This window comes from Ascaphus truei, unplaced genomic scaffold (assembly GCF_040206685.1).
Source record: "Ascaphus truei isolate aAscTru1 unplaced genomic scaffold, aAscTru1.hap1 HAP1_SCAFFOLD_303, whole genome shotgun sequence".
NCBI classification, from domain to species: Eukaryota; Metazoa; Chordata; class Amphibia; order Anura; family Ascaphidae; genus Ascaphus; species Ascaphus truei.
Genome location: NW_027455995.1, coordinates 408,694 through 422,172, shown reverse-complemented (window position 1 = coordinate 422,172; position 13,479 = coordinate 408,694). Strand labels below are relative to the sequence as shown.

Genomic DNA, 13,479 nt, shown 5'->3' with positions numbered 1-13,479 from the left:
GGTGAGGTCATCTGTCTGGTATGTGCGGCCCCACAGGCAGAGCCCTGTCCAAAATAAAGCAAGTATCCAGGAAGGAGAGTTGGAGCACTACTATGTAAAATAAATTGCTAGAGAGTGTGTCCCAAAAATTAGAGGTTTATTGGGTCAGAGCATGGCAAACAAGAAAAAAATGAGCCCTCAGGCCCCCACCGACATGTTTCGAGCTTCCGCTCTTTATCAATCAAAGCAAGACACCAGGGGTGATGCTGAAGCCCCCCCCCCCCCCATTACACTGGTTTTCTAGTTACATAGTAGATGAGGTTGAAAAAAGACATATGTCCACCAAGTTCAACCCATGCTAAATTCAGTAGACACTTACCCTATAGTTGTATTTACAATAAATTGAGGAAGGCAAACAAAAAACCCCAGTGAAACATTAGGTCTCATAAAGGGGAAAAATTAATTCCTTTGCAATTCCAGTAATGGCTTCTCCCTGGTTCAACATCCTTCCCACGTTTACTTATTTGGTATATATCCCTGTATACCTTTCCTTTCTAAAAAGATGCCCAACCTTTTCTTAACGATATATATTGTATCTGCCATCACAGTCTACAGGAGTAATGAATTCCATATTTTAACTGCCCTTACAGTAAAGAACCCTTTCCTTTGTTGCTGGTGAAATCTCCTTTCCTCCAACCTTACGGGATAAATCTGTGTCGTTTGTACTGCCCTTGGGGGATGAATACAGGCATACCCCGGTTTAAGAACACTCACTTTAAGTACACTCGCGAGTAAGGACAAAATCGACTAATAGGCAAACGGCAGCTCACGCATGCACCTGTCAGCACGTCCTGAACAGCAATACCGGCTCCCTACCTGTACTGAAGCTGTGCGGAAGCGGGGAGACTATAGAGCCTGTTACACATGCGTTATTTACATCAGTTATGCACGTATATGACGATTGCAGACCAGTACATGCATTGCTAAGTGTTAAAAAGGTAGTGCTTCACTTTAAGTACATTTTCGCTATACATACATGCTCCGGTCCCATTGCGTACGTTAATGTGGGGTATGCCTGTAGTTCTTTTAAAAGTTAATTGTATTGACCCTGAAATATATTTGTATATAGGAAAAAGGATGGGGGGGGGGGGGGGGAAAAGGGGGACTCAGCACTCTTTGACCATACAAAAGATATCAAAAAATAGGAATACGCCAAAAAATAAAAATATTTAATCATGAAAGAACAAGAACATAACGCTGGAACAATGTCTTACACGTGAGCAGCAAAATAACCAACAGTGATCAAAACTCTCAAGGTGCAAGGAAAAATTGGGGGGCAACGTTTCGGGGTAATGACCCCTTCCTCAGGTCCATTCCCCAAGTTCCAACAGACCAAAGGTACTTCCCTATACCCTGTGCCCCAAACACAATGAAAAATCCCTAATGAGATCAGCTAGCAATACTAGATTCACAAAGAATGAGCAAATGCTAGGAGACAAAAAATGTCCAAAGCAACAAGAGGAGATACTGTATAATGCACTTGATCCAGATGAATCCGTCACTGTCCTGCGAAAAGTTGCTCTGTCTCTCAACCTCCTGCTGCTGAAGAGGGTTTGCTGCTAGAGCTGCCGTCTGATCCAGATTGAAGTATGCTGCCGGGAATGACATCACAGGTGGGCGGGATGAGGCACAGCTGTCTATTGGTGCAGCCGTCTGCCAAGCGTCGTCCAAGGTCCGCCGCAAAGTGGAAGAGAAGATAATCAAGTACTACAGTGTAATGCGCATGTGCACCAACTCATAATATTGGCTAGCCAATGCGTTGCCAAGCTGACATTCAGGGGAAGTCACCGAACGTATGCACATGGGTATGCGCATGCGTACATCTAGCAGATTATACTGCAAGCTTCCTCCGTTGTCACGGTGATGACCGGTATAGTGAAACAACGAGCCAGGCCATCGAGCAGAGTGAATGCAGTCAGCAAGAACAGCATATCTCCAAGGGGCATAAGAGGCAAAGGGAGACATAAAAACTAGTGTAAATTAATAACCACATATACATTCTTTCAAAAGTCAAAGCACACTCACAGTCTTACAACTCATTCAGTAGCCTAAACACATTAGAAGGGCCAATGTATAATTAACTGTGTATAAACTGTAAGCAATGTGCTGTACGCAAATGATCTTGATGATGAGGAAGGCTTGCGAATTTCATGTCTGACATCAATGTATATGATATGATCTGAGCCACAACCAGTGTCCAGTGATAGAGGTGGGTAGAGACAACCGCAGTTCAAGGATGGATCACAGCACTTCCTGTCAATGGTGAACAGAAGGCATTAGGTCACATAATTCAGTAAAAGGAGCAACAACGCGGATACACCAGCGGACACGTCTGCGGACACGAGAGGCAATCAATGTGTTCCGTGTGTGTTTACTCACCGACCAGACAATCAGTGAGATACAGTAATAAACAGTTTAAAAATAACAGCTGAGGTCGAGCTCTTTATTCATGTCTGTAGGGGCCATTGTCCCCAGACGTCTGATACGTTTTCTAGGTATCACCACCACGACAATTCATGCTGTCAATCACCTGGAACCTTAATTGGCTGGCATTGTGCCCAGCCAGTGTGAATGATGTGCCACCAGTGCCTCTCAGTCACATCTGCGGATGGCAGCCTTGTGCTGTCAAATCCGATCCTTCACTGACTGAGTGGTCTCTCCCACATATCCCAAACAACAAGGGCATTTAATCAGGTAAATTACATATTTAGATAAAAAGGGATAGAAGTCCTTGATAGCATATTGTTTGCCCGTGTGTGGATGACGAAAGTATTCAGCCTCCTGGATGCTGCTGCACTGGCTACAGCTGTAGCATTTGTAGCACCCCAACTTGAGTCAGTAGGATGGTATGTGTGACCACTGTGTCTCCAATATCCGCTTTAACTAGTTGGTCTCGAATATTTTCCCCCCGTTTATAGGAAACATAGGGGTTTAAGAGCGAATGTCGGGGCAAGAAGGGGATCACTCTGCAACAGGTGCCAATGGCGTAAAATTGTATTTTTAATCGGTCCACTTTGTGTGCTGAAAGTGGACACAAATGGGATTGAAAATTGTATGGCTGTTTGATTAGCTCGTGAGTTACCACGAAGGGGTGACTACCTTAGTGGGACCTCTGCCTTGGATCTTTGATTGCTTAGTAATTCTCTAGTATAACCCCTATCTCTGCATTTCTCCTGCATAATTTCCAAACAGAGTGACATTTGCAGGTGTATTGATTATCCTCCTTGCCCTTACAAATTGACTGAATCGATGTCAGACATGGAATTCGCAGGCCTTCCTTATCAAGATCATTTGCGTACAGCACATTGCTTACAGTTTATACACAGTTAATTATACATTGGACCTTTTAATGTGTTTAGGCTACTGAATGAGTTGTAAGACTGAGTGTGCTTGGACTTTTGAAAGAATGTATATGTGGTTATTAATTTACACTAGTTTTTTGTCTCCCTTTGCCTCTTATGCCCCTTAGAGATATGCTGTTCTTGCTGGCTGCATTCACTCTGCCCGATGGCCTGGCTCGTTGTTTCACTATACCGGTCATCACCGTGACAACAGAGGACGCATGCAGTATAATCTGCTAGATGTACGCATGCGAATACCCCTGTGTGTGCGTTCGGTGACTTATGAGCTGGTGCACATGCGCATGGTCTTCTCTTCCACATTGGGGCGGTCCTTGGACAACGCTTGGCAGACGGCTGCACCAATAGAGACAGCCGTGCCTCACCCCGCCCACCTGTGACGTAATTCCCGGCAGCATACTTCAATCTGGATCAGACGGCAGCTTTAACAGCAGCCCCTCTTCAGCAGCAGGAGGTTGAGACACAGAGAAACTTTTCAGAGGACAGTGACGTTGGATTCGTCCAGATCAAGTGCAGTATCACAGTTTCTCCTCTTGTGGCTTTTGGACATTTTGTTCTCTTAGCTTTTGCTCATTATTTGTGACTCTAGTATTGCTAGCTGATCTCATTGGGATTTTTTCATTGTGTTTGAGGCACAGGGTATAGGGAAATATCTTTGGTCTGTTGGACCTTAGGGAACGGGTCATTACCCCGAAACGTTGCCCCCCTATTTTCCCTTTCTCCTTCCCCCTCCCCTGTGTGGTGGTTCCTTGTCTTTCCCTCCCTCTGTGTTTTTCCCTTGCACCTTGAGAGTTTTGCTCACCGTTCGTTAATTTGCGGCTCGTGTATGACATTGTTCCAGCGTTATGTTCTTCTGCTTTCATGATTAAATATTTCTATTTTGGCATATTCCTATTTTTTGATATCTTAGTATGGTCAGTGAGTGCTGGGTATCCCCCCCCCTTCTTTTTCCCTTTGATATTATTTGGAGGTATAAGGGTCCTCCCTGTTCTCTTGAGCACTCTGGACCTAGTTTTATGCATTTTTTGAGTGCTGTCTATCTCCACATTTTTGTATATAGTTATCATATCCTATATTTGTAATATCTATTATCTCCCAGCCCTTGTCGATTCACTGCTGGATGAAGGCATCCACAAGGATCTTCCAGGTATTGTGGTTGCGAGCCTTTGGGGTCCAAGTTTCACATCCAAACGTGAGCACAGGCAGAATACTACTTCTTGAGGCACAGTGGATGGCTTCCTTGAAATATAGTCTCGTTTCTTCCAAATGTGCTCCGTCACGTCTTCATTAATCTATTGATTTCTGTCAAAAGGTTCCCATCCATTGTTACTTGCCGGTCAAGGTAGACTCTTCAATTTCTTCTAGTTCTATTCAGTTTATTTTCATCTTTGCAGACTTTGACCCAATTGTTGAGAATTACTTTGGTCTTACTGAGATTCATATGGAGGCGCATATTCATGCATTTCTTCAGCGAGTTCTACAATTTGCTGCTGGAAGTCTTCTGGACTTTTGGTAAAAATGTCATCAGCAAATCGTAGGTGACTCAAAATATTCACTGTTGATTTTATTTCCTTTCCATTTAAATGTCTTAAACAATTCAAGTGTTGCAGTGAAAAGCTTTGGTGACATGGTGTCTCCCTTTGGCACTCCAGTGCTGATTCTTAGCTTGCTAGTATATTCATAATAATCTAATGGTTGATGTGGCTCGCTAATAAATGTTCTTTATAATACCAAGGTACACTTCAACATGGTCTTCATGCATCTAGGACCACTGAGGTATAGACAGCATCAAATGTTTTTTCGGAATCTATGAATTTTAAAATGAGGGGTAGATCGTACTCTCTACTTCGGGAAATAACTTCATGTATGACTTGGATGTGATCCATTGTGTTGTATCCACTGCGAGATCCTGCTTTCTCTCTAGGCTAGGCAAAGTCCAGGGTCTGTTGCAACGGATTAGTGAGGATCTTCTTAACAATCTTGTTATTGGAAGTAGATTGATCAGTAGTTCTTGAGTTCTTTGTCTCCATTCTTGTGGATGACGACAACTATGGTATTGCTCCATTGTTCTTGAATCGTCCTGTTCTTCAAGCAGCACGTATAGTCTTGCAATGATTCTTTTTCTACTTTCCCCCCCCCCCAGTTTCTTTCAAGATTTCAGGTGTAATTCCACCTTTCCCCAGGAGCCTTCCCATTCTTCATGGACTTTATTGCTTTTGTCACTTCTGGAAAGACGCATGGTACCTGATTGGTGATTTATTTTCGCTTGGCCGCTGCTGGATTATGCCGTGTGTTATCTGTGTTCGTGTACAATTCCGTGAAGAAGTCCACTCCATAAGTGCAGTGTCTCTTATGGTTGATCCATCGTCTTGTTTGAGTACAATATTTCCTTCTTCCCCACAATAAGTCGTTGCTTTGTCTGTAAGCTTTTGTTATCCTCAATGATCTTCTTCACAATATCACAGCAACATTTTCTTACGTCTTCAGTTATATGTTTGCAAATGTCTTGCACAGCTCTGCAATATATTGTGTGTTTGTATTGCAGGTTTTTTGCAGCGATTCCCAACATGGGGTTCGTCCAAGAAAATATGTAATGGCGGATCCCAGGCTTGGGATATGTAATGGGTTCTTAAGCCTGTGTGGGGACTGTGCACTCCGTAAGGCCCCAAATTGCAACTTGGAATCTGTGGTATATATGTCAATCACAGCATGAGCTCAGTGTTACTCCCCACAGCAGAAGAACTTTGTGGGGCGTGACTTTGTAAGCTCCCGCAGTAATTGACAGCTATACCACACATGCTGTCTGAACACACGGAGGGGCACATTTTTGTTAGCTATAGTCTGTTAAGTAGGCAATAAGATTTATTAGGTGTTTGCAGAACAAATATTTTCTATGGCCGGGATGCCAGTGTAAAAAAGGTTGGGAATCATTGTTTTAGAGAAACTTGCATGGAAACACTAGGCTTTTTTTTATTGTATAAAAAAACATTTTATAAATCTTGGCCGCAATCACTGCAATCTTGGCATTTTCGCTGCTTTCTTTCCTCAGGAACGAGCACTTAACTAACCCTTCATGAAACAATGCAAATTTAGGTCCCTAATTAACCGCGTGTGAAGACGAAAAATATCACAGAATGCACAATATTTCATATTTTTTCGAGAACATTAAATAAAGTGTCACATGGCTGGAGTGCTCGCTTTATTGCAACTTCAATAAATCATGAAAAAAAAAGCAAGAGCTATGTGTGCTATAGAAAACTGTGATGCTTTTTCAGCAGATGGCTCTCAGATGGTGAAGAAACACCAGTTTTCTGGTTATGATGCAGAGAGCCAGGCAGGAGAAATCCTGACTGGGATGAGAGTCAGGGCCATGAGGTCACAGGAAACACTGGCAAACCCCTTCTCTCCCAAAGCCATGTAGACCTAGAGAAGGACTGGCAGGCCTACAGGACACTGCATATACCTCCTCAGTGCGATACAAAGAGGAGAGAGGTAATACAATATTTGGAGTCAGGAAGGAATTTATTTTTCCCCTTATGAGATATCATTGGATGATGTGTCACTGGGGTTTTTTTGTTTGACTTCCTCTGGATCAATATGCTGTAAGTACGGATATAGGATAAAGTATCTGTCATCTAAATTTAGCATAGGTTGAATTTGATGGACGCAGGTCTTTTCTCAACTTCATCTACTATGTAACTATGTAACACAACATGCACAGTGGTATATGCAGAGTAATGCGTTGCCAGTGGCTTTGGTAGGCATGGGGTGCAGTCTGCCACTTATAGCTGCTGGCCACCTGATACTCTTTATCCGCAACATAAAAACACACACTGAGTCACACAGTAACATGTATTGATTCCAACACAGACACACCAATTTCTACACATTGAAATGCAGGTGTTATATGTGCATTAACCAAGTCACTGTTACCTGGTTTACTACACCTTTGGCCGGGGCCCAGCTGCCTCTGTCAGCGCGCACGCACTGCATGCAAGCGGCGCGCTGAGAGGCAATTGACCGCTACCTGCGGTCTGTAGGGAGCATGGTTTGAGCGGAGGACCCGTTAGTTCATCCGCACCCCTGTCGGCAGACACAGACAGACAGACACACACACGCCACCTCCCGTAGCTCCTTCCCGCCTCATTGGCACACTCGCGCACCACGTGACGCGTCAATGCTTCAGAACACCACCGTAGCACTGGCCGGCTGATGCATCACAGCACGTAGTGAGCCATGGAGGGAGGAGGCAGCAGGGACCAACAGATTGCAGGTAAGGGGCTGGTGGCGCGCGCGGCCGCACACGTTGCCGACCGCAGCGGGTCCTCAGTCTATGGGGTGTTTAGCAAGGTTTTTTGATATGTGAGGGTTTGAGAGACTATTTTACTTCTTGTGATGAATACATTTATATTTTTTTGAATACCAGAGTGCTACTTGTGGGATACTTTTTTTCCTCTTGTTTACACACCAATATATACACTGATCTGTACACTCACAGACCCACCAAACTAGACACCCTCTACAACTCGATATACCGCTTTGTACTACAATGTAACTACTACATATCACTGCACAATGCTCCATTACCTAGATTGGCTATCACTCAAATCCAGGCGCAAAGTACATTTTTCCTGTCTTGCCTTCAAATACTTTCTGAACACGTTCCTCACCCCTACTACCACACGCAGCTCTTCCCACCAGAGATCTGACTGCAGAAGGCTGTTCACTGTCCCAAGGTTCAACAAGGAATCCGCCCGCTCCTCCTGTTACCGTGCACCTCATGTCTGGAACATCCTGCCAGAGACTCAAAGCCGCCAACAATCCAAGTTCTCTCAAGACTTCAGCAATCTCACACTTATCTGGTCTGTAACAGTTACATACGCCCAGAACATATTCTCTCTAACTGTCCGTGAAATGTCTGTACATTGAATGTATAACCTCTGTTCATTTAATGTAAACCACGTATTGTCATCATAACCATGTGCCCAGGACATTTCTTGAAAAGTGAGAGGTACCTCAATGTATTACTTCCTAGCGAAACAATTTTAGAAAAAAACAAAAAAACACCTTTATATGTTGCAGATATTAAATGGGTATGCTTCACCCCTGACAGAGTAAGAACCCCATAAAAACAGAAGCAGCAGCATGCCATGTCTCAAGTCTCTTGTAATTTTGGTCCATTGGAAAGTAACACACAGACACAGAAGACACAGACGACACAGACCTCAACATTTAGTTACTTCAATAAGACAAACCAAAATGTAGGAGGAAATGAATGATTTGGGGATTCACATTCATTTACGCTTAAAGGGGCCCTTGTCAAAGCAGTTGGAGTAAAAACTGGAGCAGCGTATTAACAAGAGGGATTTATAAGGTGCGGTTATATGGGGCAATGTGAGCAGTTACATGGGGCAATAGGAGTTATAGGGAGCGGATATATGGAGCAATAGGAGGAGTTATAGGAAGCGGTTATATGGAGTAATAAGAGGTTATAGGGAGCGATTATTTTCGGCAATAGGAGTTGTTACAGGGAGCCAAAATTCATACAGGGTCCCTGATGTTTATCTGCTTATACATCAACGCCATCATTTGTAACAATTCATGCGAGTGCTGGGATTGACACCACCAAAAGATTAGAAGATAAAGGTTACAAAATCCCTCCAAAGCATATGTTTGCAGGTTTAACCCATTTAACTGGTCATTGGCCCACACTGGTCGCGGGAGGGACTGACCCTTTCAAGCCATCCTGAGCCCATGAGCGGAGGCAGCTGCAGCAAGTCCTAATGACATAAGGAAACAGACATAATTAGCTGTCTGCTTTTCATGGATACAGGAAGTGGAAATTAAATTGCACGGACTGGTCAGTTACTAGCTCTGGAGAGACTCCAGTTATATTCAACTCTTTGAAGCTTGGGGGGGAGGTGGGGGGTAGAGGGGAAATTTGCCTCATCTGAACTCTTTCGCTGCTAGAGGGGACCTGCCAGGTAGTTGCGATGAGCTGTTGGACTCTCCGGCACCAGGGGGGTTAACACAGAGACATGGCGTGCCTCCCATAGAGGAAGCACTGTTGCTATTTTTTGCTGAATTGGCCTGTGGTTTTGCACACTGTTTGAGACTCTGTAATTGGAATTTTACCCAGGAATGGGACGGGTTTGATGTAATGCATCATGGGTGTGACCGGCCCAGCATGGGGGGAGGGGAGAATCAAAAAAAAGAGAGAGGCGTTTATGCTTATAAAATAGTTTTCCTTTCCTTATGTAACAAATAGCAGTTACTTGCCCCTTTTTTTATTCGAGGCTCAGCTGCGAAAATCACAGAGTACTTGTGTTTTAGGTAAATATATTTCCTCTGGGACCTTTAAAACCCAGACACATTTTATACAGACCGGTTCATAACGGCCTGGGTCACGGACGCAGGAATTCTCCGTTCTCAGGCAGGGGGCTGCAGAGCTGCTATAGTGCTCTTAAATGCTGACATCCCGTAAAACTGGTAGGTATGTTATCTTGCTATGGCAGGGGTGCCCAACTCCAGTCCTCAAGACACCCAAAAAGGTCTAGTTTTAAGGATATCCTAGGTTCAGCAGAGGAGCCACCTGTGCTGAAGCAGGGATCTCCTTAAAACCTGACCTGTTGGTGGCCTTTGAGGACTGAAGTTGGCCACCCCTGTGCTAAGGGCTTTCAGTCACTACCACAAAAGGGAAGTTATGAGTGTGTTTATATACCCAGGGAAAGTTTAAATGTTTTTGTAGAAGTTTTTTTTTTTAACTCTGTCATAAAACTGTTAATCTCAGTTGATTTAGGACAGGGGTGGGTTTATGTTGTTTCAATTGGGGGAAAATCGTACTTAAGTCTGAGCAAAGCATTATGAAAATCAGATTTCAACAGAGGTGTGTTTTGGAGCAAACACGCAATTCCTCATAATTACTATGCCAGTGACCTCTCTGGGAAAAAAACCTATGACATACTGTATGGTAATGTATGGTATAGGGATTTCTATTTTATGTTTTATCCTGTTATTTTAAGAAACTGTCCAGCATTTACTGTAATTGTATTCCTTTTTTTATAATCTAAACACTGTGTTTGTATATATATTAAAACGTCTAATACGTGATTCTTTGGGGTCTGAATGAACACTTGTACGCTCTGAAGAGAGAATTTTAATTTTCGGACACATTTTGCTTCAACAGATTGTGTGTTAAGTGCATACTTTTTTGAAGTGAAACTTTTCATGGCAGTGCCATCCAGAAAAATCTGATTGGGGGAAAAAACCTTAAAATGTTCACAAATTCTGAATTATATTGTATTCCGACACACCCACCCACACACCCACCCACCCACACCACACCCCCCTCCCCCCCCCCTCCCCACTCCCCCCCCCCCTCCCCACTCCCCCCCCCCCCTCCCCACTCCCCCCCCCCCTCCCCACTCCCCCCCCCCCCCCTCCCCACTCCCCCCCCCCCTCCCCACTCCCCCCCCCCCTCCCCACTCCCCCCCCCCCCTCCCCACTCCCCCCCCCCTCCCCACTCCCCCCCCCCCTCCCCACTCCCCCCCCCTCCCCCCTCCCCCTCCCCACTCCCCCCCCCCCTCCCCACTCCCCCTCCCCACTCCCCCCCCCCTCCCCACTCCCCCCCCCCCCTCCCCACTCCCCCCCCCCCTCCCCACTCCCCCCCCCCTCCCCACTCCCCCCCCCCTCCCCACTCCCCCCCCCCCCTCCCCACTCCCCCCCCCCCCCTCCCCACTCCCCCCCCCCCCCCCTCCCCACTCCCCCCCCCCCCTCCCCACTCCCCCCTCCCCCCCCTCCCCACTCCCCCCTCCCCCCCCTCCCCACTCCCCCCTCCCCCCCCTCCCCACTCCCCCCTCCCCCCCCTCCCCCCTCCCCCCTCCCCCCTCCCCCCTCCCCCCTCCCCCCCCTCCCCCCTCCCCCCCCTCCCCCCTCCCCCCCCTCCCCACTCCCCCCTCCCCCCACTCCCCCCTCCCCCCTCCCCCCCCTCCCCACTCCCCCCCCCCCCCTCCCCACTCCCCCCCCCCCCCCTCCCCACTCCCCCCTCCCCCCCCTCCCCACTCCCCCCTCCCCACTCCCCCCCAAGAAGCAGGCCTCTCTGCTGCAGTTGCGGGCGGCCTCCTGTGTAGGCCCCATCCCTGCGCCGAAAGTTTAGAGGCAGGGTTCAGAAGGTGCGTGCGTGATTTGCAGGGAGGGGGTTGATTGATGTAAGGTGCAGGGGAGGGGAAGAGAGGGTGATGTGAGGTGCAGGGAGAGGGGTGGGGAAAGAGGGTGATGTGATGTGCAGGGGGGAAGGGGAGGTGATTGAGGTACAAGGGGGGAGAGGTGATGTGAGGTACGGTGCGGGGAGAGGGTGATGTGAGGAACGGGGGGGAGGAGAGAGGGTGATGTGAGGTACAGGGGGGGGAGAGGGTGATGTAAGGTACAGGGGGAGATGGGAGGTGTGATGTGCAAGGGGGATTGTGTGTGATGTGAAGGGGAAGTATTATGTGTGTGGGTGAGGGGGAGAGATGGGGGTGTGAGAGATAGAGGGGGAGTCTCGCAAAGGCCACCGACACTGGGGGTGGGGACGCAATGGAAACTATTGTCCTGGGCCCCAGAAAAACAAAACAGTCTACAGCCCTGTCTGGTATGACCCCACACACACAAATATAAGGAGTATGTGCCGAACACGCGCCTTCACAAATCAAACTTCACTGTATTTTATCAATCAAATTGTACTTTCATGTTTATGATATTTATAGCATGAAACACTTTTGAGTGTCAAAACAAACAGAAGTTTCATTTATAATGCGTGTGCTTGGCACACACCTGCTAATTCTATAATTTACAGGGACCGGACACCCTGGTAGATATATTAATTTACATAGTTTATTTGCATATTTTTTCAGGTGGTGGGAGCATATAGATATGATTGCAATTGAGTAAGGGGTTAATATTAACTCATTGAAAGTACCTTGAAGGAGAAAGGCGAGTTGGCTAGAGTAGCCGTGTGTATTAACCCTGGTTGTATATCCAAATCACGTGCCCACTTGTGTGCTGTTCGTGACAGATGGTATATGGGGACGGATTTAGGGGAAATATTGTCCATTTGAGGGACCTTTGCAAAGGTGAAAAGTGGGACAGCTTGGAAGCTATGTATTAACTCTTGTCCCGTATGCAGATCACGTGCTCACAGGTGTGCCATACGAGACATTATGATTTCCCAAATTATTTTCACTTATTTAACCCCATGGTTGCCAGAGGCCTGCAACATATTGATCTGGCAGTCAGGGGTTAATGCTGGATTTCTCCATCTGATGTTGTCATGATATCATGAGATATTATGTATTTTAAGCCATCTGGTGCTTCAGGGGTTAAAAAAAAGGTACAACTTGGGTTTGAAAATACAGTGTATTGGGTTTATGACAGGTCCAGGCTCGTCATGGATGGGTGCTGCGCTTCAAACAGAACTTAATTGGGAGGGAGGCCTATCCTGGATGGCCCACTAGAAGTGACATGTGTTGGTTAGAGGGGTGTAAACGTTAAGCAGAGGTGACTCTTACAAGCCTCAAAGCAACCTCACAGTGTGTGAATAATCACTGGTACATTCTAGAGAGAAGTGGCCCACAGGTTATGTCCTCATTAAAGGACTTTATTAAAAATTAGAATATCATGTGATATCTGCGGAACATGCCAAGAATAACGTGTATCCATGGCACCGACTAGCATATAATGATTACAGACACGTCAGGTTTAGCATTGTATATCTAAATCACGTGCCCACTTGTGTGCTGTTCGTGACAGATGATATATGGGGATGGATTTAGGTGAGATATTGTCCATTTGAGGGACCTTTGCGGAGGTGAAAAGTGGGACCACTTGAGAGTGGAGTATTGCAGGTCACGTGCTCACAGGTGTGTTGTACGTGACAAATGCTTATGCTGGAAATAGGTTCTTTGTTGGTTTACCACCACAATGCACCGTGTGAGGAAGAAGCAGGTGGTCCCTTAATCCCCCACGATGCACCATGCAAGAAGCAGGCGGTACCTTAATCCCCCACGATGCACCGTGTGAGGAAGAAGCAGACGGTCCCTTAATC

General features: G+C 46.3%; 1 protein-coding gene across 1 annotated transcript in view; it reads right to left on the bottom strand.

Moving 5' to 3' along the window:
• The window catches only part of LOC142483162 (unconventional myosin-IXb-like), a 92,109-nt gene that overhangs the window by 55,942 nt on the left and 22,688 nt on the right, over positions 1-13,479 (bottom strand). The window lies entirely within an intron of this gene.